At 37.8% G+C, this 7684-nt stretch overlaps 1 long non-coding RNA gene across 1 annotated transcript; it reads left to right on the top strand.

The window, feature by feature from the left end:
• The first annotated feature begins 1019 nt into the window (after positions 1-1019).
• On the top strand, positions 1020-2966 carry LOC148266744 (uncharacterized). The gene is made up of 2 exons (XR_015817857.1): positions 1020-1470; positions 1664-2966. It is a non-coding gene; the product is annotated as an uncharacterized LOC148266744 (long non-coding RNA).
• Positions 2967-7684: the final 4718 nt, after the last annotated feature.

Raw genomic sequence — 7684 nt, 5'->3', positions numbered from 1 at the left:
TTTTTTATAAACTAAAGGGCTAAGATTTTCACCATAAGTAACCAGCGAAATATGATGGAATTGAGATTTTATCCTGACTAAGATTGTGATTATTTTGGAAAGAAAATAGGAGATATTTATAAATAATAATTAGATTAATTAGTGATTATTTTTCTTAACTTAATCGGTGTAAGAAAAATTGTGTAGGAACCTAATATAAGGTATTACACTTGTGACGTAAAAAATTTGAGTTTGATTTTTACCTTTCAGCTAGTCATAAACTAACGTTTAAGTAAATAAGCCAAATTAGTTAACATATGATGGATAAGATGGAGTGTGAAACGAACTCACTCAATAAATAATAATAATAATAATAATAATAAATATTTTAAGTGAAAGTGAGATGAAGTGTAAGACACACTCACTCGTAAAAATATATTTGAGATAAAAGTATGAGATGGAGCACAAAAAACACTCATAATAAAGAAATTGTAAGGAAATAAAAAATTGTAAATAATGTTAAGTTCACTACGTTTGTTGAAGTAGCAAAGAGGTAAGGTTAAGCAAAGCATAATTTATTAATCAAGAGTAGAGAATTAAAGAGGGAACTTATATGTTGAATTTATGTAAATTTTGTTAAAGGGTATAAGAGCTAAGAGTCTATTTATATTTTGCAACGTCCCTTTAAATTTTCAATTGACTAACAATTGCAATAAATGAATAGAATTTCAATATTATCAAGCTGAATGGATGAAGTGGTAGAGAAGTGTGCTCTTAAGTATTTCACTTAAGGACAAACAAAAATTTAAGTTTGATGGTATTTGATGTGTTATATTTTTATTTTTATTTTAGTATCCTTATTACTTAAGTTTATAATAAATTTAAATAAATTTTGAGTTAAAAATTAATTTATGAGTTAAATTTTGATGAAGGTTATATTGGTGAAGAAAAGAAAAAAAAAAGGTGGAAAATAAAAGAAGAGAACAGGAAGAAGGCCAAAGGCCCATATCTTCAACTAAACCCAACCCAGCAACATTCAAACCGCTGTCTTTTTGAGTTTATAAACCAAACACCAAAACGATGTTGTTTGAGAGAAAAAAAAAAGATTTGTAGAACAGCAAAAGAGAAGCCAAAAAAGGAAGAGGCGTACAATACAGATCTGGAGCCTTTAGGAAGATGAATGGGGGGGATTCTAGGTTTTTTCGCCTACAAATGAACATATTTGGTGGAAGGATGAAGGAGGCAGAAAGATGAGAATGTCGACAAAAAGTAGAATAAAGATATGTAGCAGAGGAGAATCGTAGAGACAAAGAGACGTGAGCAAAGGATACCCAGTGCGAGTTGGGCAAAAGGCTTGATCATAAGCAAATTAGAGCGGAGATCTAAAACGACAAATTGGTGGAGCGAGCTTGCAACACCGAATCGTAGAAGCAGTCAAGCTGAAGCAGGAAGGCAAAGAGCTTAGAGAGAGAAATTGAGAAAAATATTCAAGTAATTTAATTCTTTTTTAAGTTTTTAATTTGCACTATTTTTGGATAAAAGTTTCAGAATTTTTTTATAAGACTTGAATGCTATTATTTAGAATTTATTGGAAATTAATTTTTTATCATTATATGATTATAATTTTCTGAGTTATAATTATTATTGCTCAGTACATCATGTCTAACTAAATATTTTTTAACAGAGTGATTGATGTCGTCTGAATCAAAGGTAATTTGTTATTTAATTTTTAACTTTTTCCTTATTGTAATTTTATAGTATTTAATTTAATTCAATTGTGAGAATTGACTAACTCATAATTTTATTTGTGATCGATGATTTTAGAGTAACGAGAGTAAAATTCTATTTATTAAATATATATTATTAAATATTAATAGAAATTTGAATAGGAATAATATAGTTAAACTAACGTGGATTAATCGAATTATCACATATTTAATTGAATCAAACTAATAATTGTTATAAAAGATTAGCAGTTATTAATTGATAGATTTAGGGAATAATAAGAGAGAAACTAAAAGTATATTAGGATAGTTCGATCATTGCATACTAGATTAAATCGATTATTTCAGGTGAAATTAATTACTCTTGTGTGTTTATGTTGATAAGTATTTCTTAATTTAATTATTCTAATTTAATTAAATTATTTTAAAAAAATTTCTTTCATAAATTTAACTTTGATTTCTAGATAATATTATAATTTTTATAATTTTGGTATTTGATACACAATCTCTATATAACAATATTCTACTTATCACTTTATTACTTGAATGAATTTTGTGTACTTATGAATTCGCCCATCACCTATTGTTAATTAGTTGGTAGTACTATTTATCTTAGTGTCACTCAACTAGATATTGCCTATGTAATCTATGTTATTAGCCAATTTATGACTGCTCTATGCATCATTCATTTTGTTGTTGACTCATGTATCATCTGTTATGTAGAAGGAATGATGTTTCATGACCTTCACTTCTCTAGCCATTTGTCTCTTGACTTGCAAACTTATTCTGATGTTGATTAGGCTGGTGATCCTACAAACTAATATTCTAGTACTGATTATTATCTTCTTTTTTGATAGTTCACTAATTTTTTGGGCAAGTATGAAGAAAATAGTTATATCTCACTCTAGTACTAAAACTGAATATCGAAGCCCTATAGATATTGCTTTTAAACTTTTTGATTACGTTGGTTACTCCAAGATATGATAATTTCACATTCTTCAACTACATGCTTCAGTTTAATAATTGCAGTGCTATATAAATTGTCCATAACAATGTCTTTCATGAGTGTATTAAGCAGATTGAGAATTATTATTATTTTATCCATTTTCACATCCTCAAAAACTCATCCACTTGGTCGATGTCATGATCCAGTTTTCTAACTGTAACGACCCCAGAAATTAAAAAGAAATGTATAAATTTATTTTAAGTGCGAAAACAAAATAAAATAGATTATGATTAATATCCCTTACACAATAACCAAAATGAATTAAATGTATGAAAGAATAAACTAAGGGAAATACTATAAATGAATACTATAAGGAAAACTAATAAATTATTAGGTTTCTACTCGCCGTCTTCTTGCAGAACGGGCTCGGGAACCAAGTCCTCCTGATCTGAAATAGTTAAGTAAGGAATGAGCTACACTAGCCCAGCAAAGACATCACACTATCTCACTATCACAGAAGTAAAGGTTGGTAGAAAACAAAAACGATCAATAGAGCATAATTTATAACAAACTCATTTATCAATAATAAAAACTTTTACTGTCCACTTACCTCGGTGAGATTCATGAAAATAACTTATGAGAAACAATAACATCATAAAATCATGCACACTCTGTAACATAACACATATCATGCTTTTGTATTTCAATCATAAGACAACAAATTTCCTCTTTTATCAACCTACTAGTATCCATGGGGATCCATAGGGGGTCCCTGCTATACGTGAACCATTCACATTAATAACTTAATTCCAGGGTCGTCCCCATACCCCGTCCGGTATGGGTGCCAAAACCATCAACCTCACTAACCCGTCCCGTATGAGGGTGAAACGGGTCGTCCCCATACCCCATCCGATATGAGAGACTACATTCTCGGTAGGGTTCCCTATGGACCCGGTGCGTCCACCATCTCCTAGGATATCTAGTCAGGCTGTCGACATTATCCATTTATCAATTCACATACCTTTTTCTATTTTTTTTTCTTAATCTCAATTATCCAATCAAACATAAACACGTAAACCAGTAATGGACACCAAATAAGGTAACACAACATTGGGTTCACAATAATTCAAACCATAATAAATGAAACCGTGATTTATGCATTCAACACCAGAAAATAAATAGATCAGATACCATAATGCATTTAAAACTGTAAAATAAATCAAACAAGAACAGACCGACAAATACATCAGGTTCGGGCCCCATTAGCAATCTTAATTAGTTATACATATATATTAATTCATAAAATACAATTTTATCATTTATTAAGCTTTAATGCCGTAATAGAAAATAGGATGAGAGATCCTTACTTATTTTAGAGTCTGAAATCGGGTTCTCATTGCGCCTACGGACGGTCCCTAGATTCCCTGATTTTTTTTTTCAAAAACTGAAGCACACTTCCGGTACCTGCACATGTCCCCAAAAAACTCCAAATCAGACCCAGGGCCCCTTTGGCCAATTTCAAAATTCCGGAATGGCGGCTCCACCATGCTCCAGCGACGGCGCCGCCGCCCACGGCGGCGATTCGCCTCGGGTTGTCTGTTTTCAGCCGAAATCGACCAAACTTGCATTGGTTCCTGTGATAAAACACCCCTAGGGCCCTCAGTGGGCCAAAAAATTTCAAAAAATCGAGACTTACCGGCGGCGAAGCTCTCGGGTGCGGCGACTCCTCCGACACGAGTTGCGATTTGGTGTTTTCCTCCTGTCAACCTACAGAGAAAAGGACGGTGGTCACAGTGGTATAAAAATTACATCGAACTGGAACCGGGAAGGGCCTCATCGGAGGCAAAAATCGAGGAAACCTGCATGGCGCCGCTGGACTTCGGCAGTGTTTTTCGGCCAATCGGCCAGTGGTTTGACTCTGATTTGGCCACAGGGAGGTTCAACATCGAAAAATGAGCCAATGGGAGAAATTTTACCTCATTTGAAGGCCGAAAAATCCTCCGGTGCGGCGGTCGATTCCTCTAGTGGCTGGGTCGTCTTCTCCGGCGAGGGTTCTGGCGACTAGGGTTTGGGGTTGAGTGTGGATGCGACTATTTATAACATTCCCCTTTTAATCTGAGCCGTCCATCATGATTTAATCTGGACCGTCCGATCACGATTAAATTAGAAATAAATCTGGGTCGTCCATCGCGATGCGATCTGGGCTGTCCGTGCGTGATCAAATTTGGGATGTCCGTGCGTGATCAAATTTGGGCCATCCGCACGCGTGAGATATGGGTCGTCCATGCGCGCTTTTGATCTAGGCCGTCCGTGCACGCAGGAACGGATCTGGATCGTCCGATCGCACGCACGTAGATCGCCCACGTGTCTCCGTCCTGCGTGGCTTCCCGCGTCAGCGTCCCTGCCACACGGCGTGTCCTGGTTGGTCAGGACTGCTGACGTTACACTATTTTTTTAAATTACGTTTTGACCCCTGACTTTCGATTTTCTTTTCAAAAATACCCCTAGAATCTAAATTTTCATCCCTTTTTCCCAAAATCAATTTCAATTAAATCCCAAAAATAATTTACCCTATATTATTATTATTATTATTTTTATTTCTATTAAATTAAATTAAATTAAATTAAAACCTTATAAATTAATTATTAAAATAGAATAAAATTAAACAAAATTCAAATAAAAATTAAAATAAAATAAAAATAAAAATAAAATAAAATTTTTGGGTGTTACAACTCTCCCCCCCTTAAAGAAATTTAGTTCTCTAAATTTGCCTCTTACTCTTGGTCGAACAAATGGGGATACTGACTCTAAAGTCTGATTCTAGCTCCTAGGTAGCCTCGCTTGGCGAGTGGTTCTACCACACTACCTTTACAAATAATATTTCTCGGTTGTGGAGTATTCTGCTCTGTCGGTCCGTGATACCGACTAGTACTTCCTCATAAGATAAGTCCTCTTGGAGTGGAAGCGGTTCATGAGCCAAGATATGAGAGGGGTCCGAGTTGTACTTATGTAGCATAGATACATGGAACACATTGTGGACCTTGGAGAGCTCTGGAGGCAGTGCTAGTCTGTAGGCGGCAGTACCAATCATGTCTAAGACTTCATATGGTCCAATAAATCGGGGGTTCAGTTTTTTCCTCTTGCCGAACCTACTAATTCCTTTGAAATGAGTGACCTTAAGGAACACCCGGTCGCCTTGTTCAAACGCTAATTCTCTCCTCCGGATGTCCGCATAACTCTTCTGCCTGCTCTGAACCGTCTGAATATTCTTTCTGATTTTAACTATCTTAGACGTGGTCTCCTCCACCAACTCCGGGCGGAACAATTTTTTGTCGCCCACTTCTTCCCAACAAATCGGTGATCTGCATGGGCGCCCATATAATGCCGCATACGGAGTCATGTCAATGCTCGTTTGATAGCTGTTGTTGTAGGCAAATTCTATCAGGGGTAAATGGTCGTCCCAATGGCCCCCAGAGTCAAGGACGCAAGCTCGAAGCATATCTTCAAGTGTACGGATTGTCCTTTCTTACTGTCCATCAGTCTGACGATGGAAAACAGTACTGAGAGACAGCTTTGTTCCCATAGCCTGCTAAAAGCTACTCCAAAACTGAGAAGTGAATCTGGGGTCCCTGTCGGATACCACTGTCATTGGAACTCCATGCAATTTGACTATTTTTCGGATATACATTCTTGCCAACTTGTCCAAGGGATCGGTCATCCTAATGGCTAGGAAGTGGGAAGACTTGGTAAGCCGGTCAACAATTACCCAGATGGCGTCATGTCCTGAACGTGCCTTGAGTAATCCCGTTACGAAGTCCATGGCGATATGTTCCCACTTCCACTCCGGGATTGGTAATGGCTGAAGTAACCTGCCTGGGCGTTGATACTCTGTCTTGACCTGGTGACATACCAAGCATTTAGATACAAAGTCAGCTATGTCCCTCTTCATCCCATTCTACCAAAACCGGGGTCGTATGCTTTGGTACATTTTGGTGCTTCCGGGATGCATGGCAAACTTGGAGCTATGGGACTCTGTCATGATGTCTCTCTTTAACTCATTGTCGTCTGAGACGCACACCCTGTCCTGAAACTAGAGTAACCCATCGGTAGAGATTCTGAATTCTAAACTCACTCCCTGTTCTACATCATTCTTGCGGGCTACTTGGGTAGGGTCGACTGACTGGGCTTCCCTTATTCTCTGTATTAACTCGGGCTGGACGATCAGACGGCCCAAACATACGACTCTCTTCAAGTCCTGAAGCCGAACCTACTGTGTGGCCCCAATTTGCCTGCGTTCTGAAACCATTAAATGGGGTAAGATACTTGCACTTTTACATCAAGTTCGGGCCCTATTAGCAATCTTAATTAATTATATATATCTATTAATTCATAAAATACCGTTTTATCATTTATTAAGCTTTAATGTCGTAATAGAAAATAGGGTGAGAGATCCTTACTTGTTTTGGAGTCTGAAATCGGGTTCTCACTGCGCCTACGGGCCGTCTCTAGATTCCCTGAATTTTTCTCTGAAAACTGAAACACACTTCCGGTACTTGCACATGTCCCCAAAAAATCCCAAATCAGACCCAGGGCCCTTTTGGCCAATTTCAGAATTTCGGCATGGCGGCTCCGCTGTGCTCCGGCGACAGCGCCGCCGCCCACGGGGGCGATTCGCCTCGAGTTGGCCGTTTCGAGCCGTTTTCAGCCGATTTCGGCCAAACTTGCATTGGTTCCCGTGATAAAACACCCCTATGGCCCTCGGTGGACCACAAAATTCCAAAAAACTGAGACTTACCAGCGGCGAAGCTCTCGGGTGCGGCGACTCCTCCGGCGCGAGTTGCGATTTAGTGTTTTGCTCCGATCAACCTGCAGAGAAAAGGACGGTGGTCATAGTGGTATAAAAATTACATCGAACAGGAACCGGGAAGGGCCTCATCGGAGGCAAAAATTGAAGAAACCTGCGGCGACGCCGCTGGACTTCAACAGTATTTTTCAGCCAATCGACCGGTGGTTTGGCTCCGATTTGGTCACAGGG

The sequence above is a fragment of the Carica papaya genome, chromosome 3, assembly GCF_054855325.1.
Source record: "Carica papaya isolate Zhongbai chromosome 3, ASM5485532v1, whole genome shotgun sequence".
NCBI lineage: Eukaryota > Viridiplantae > Streptophyta > Magnoliopsida > Brassicales > Caricaceae > Carica > Carica papaya.
This window is presented reverse-complemented; position numbering and strand designations above follow the sequence as displayed.